Source organism: Pinus tabuliformis, chromosome 3_1, assembly GCF_031772625.1.
Source record: "Pinus tabuliformis cultivar Carrire ecotype Pingquan chromosome 3_1, CPIR1, whole genome shotgun sequence".
Classification (NCBI taxonomy): Eukaryota; Viridiplantae; Streptophyta; class Pinopsida; order Pinales; family Pinaceae; genus Pinus; species Pinus tabuliformis.
In genome coordinates, this window is record NC_142301.1 from 975,857,136 (window position 1) to 975,858,622 (window position 1,487).

Here is a 1,487-nt window from a genome sequence, read left to right on the forward strand (position 1 = left end):
CTAATATCGCCATTGATGATTTTAACTCTCATGATGTCGTACTGCCTGGCAGATTGTAGGCTTCGGAGGATTGAAACACTTCGAGTCAAACCCTGAGAGACAGGGAACAAAGGGTTTATCATAACGGAGACAAAGGGTTATCAGAACAGGATTCTTTAGAGGAAACCAACAAGAGGAGAATCAAAGCCCTGTCGGACCTCCTCCATTGAGGGATTTCGATAGGGAAAAAGCCGCAACGGCTTTGGCTACCTTCGAATTCAACTGTCTACCTGCTATGCTATTCAATTTCGGAACAATTGAAGCAACCACCTCGTACTGACTGGCAAATTGCAGGCTTCAGAGGATTGAAACCCTTCAAGTGAAACCTAGAGAGACAAGCAACAAAGGGTTTATCAGAATGGCGTTCTTTAGAGGAAACGAACACAAGGAGAATCGAAGCCCTGTTGGTCCCCCTCCATTGAGGGATTTCAATAGGGGAAAAGCTGCAGCAGCTTTGGATGCCTTCGAACTTAGCGGTTTTCCTGCCATGCATTTCAATTTCAGCACAATTGAAACAACTACATCGTAGTGACTAGCAGATTGCAAGCTTCAGAGGATTGAAACCCTTCAAGTGAAACCCCTAGAGACGGGCGACAAAATGTTTATCGAAACGAGATTCTTTAGAGGAAACGAACATGAGGAGAATCGAGCAGCTAACGAGGAGTCCAAATCCGCCCAGCCCAAATACTCTACCAGTTTCTTGTCTGGCAATTTCTCCCCACGAAGCAATTTGTCCGGAATGCTTCCAGTGAATCAAAGAAATTAGGTCGAAGCAAGTCATTAATATGAACAAGAAATGTGCATCAAACTGATTACCGACCTTCGAAGAGGGGTGCCGTCTGGAAGAGCATGCTCACATGGCACAGGAGGGCGAGCACGTTGAGGCTGGTGATGTCGTCGTTCTCGATGAAGACAGAATTGAAGGGCGGTTCCCAGAGCCTGTTCAGTGCCCTCAGGAATGTCGACTTTCCGCTCCCCCTTGACCCTAAATCGAAAGGCTAACAACCTAACTGAATAAATAATAGTTTGGTAATTGAATAAATAATAGTTCGGCGGAAATGGTGATATCGAACGGCTAATAACATTTTAATCGTCTAACATGTCATCTGACAATTGAATAAATAATAGTTCGGCGGAAATGGTGATATCGAACGGCTAATAACATTTTAATCGTCTAACATGTCATCTAACGGTCGAAACGAGATCCACGAATCACCTGAGGAGAGTTATTTTCAAAGGGGAACGCCTTACGGCGTAATTAAATAAATATTATAAGCATAAAAATTGAGCAAAAATTAGACATATTTCCAAATAAATGCCTTAATTCAGAAAATTCTCAAAATATGACATTTAGCCAAATAGAACATGTCTATAAACACCAAGGCAGAGATAAAAACATGTTCTGATATCAAATGATAACTAAATAACGATTCTTTAATGCGGAATAA

At 42.1% G+C, this 1,487-nt stretch overlaps 1 long non-coding RNA gene across 1 annotated transcript; it reads right to left on the reverse strand.

The window, feature by feature from the left end:
• Nucleotides 1-296: 296 nt before the first annotated feature.
• Nucleotides 297-1,005, reverse strand: LOC149191100 (uncharacterized). Its single transcript, XR_016256576.1, has 2 exons — nt 860-1,005; nt 297-365 (listed from the first exon to the last, which is right to left on the reverse strand). It is a non-coding gene; the product is annotated as an uncharacterized LOC149191100 (long non-coding RNA).
• Nucleotides 1,006-1,487: the final 482 nt, after the last annotated feature.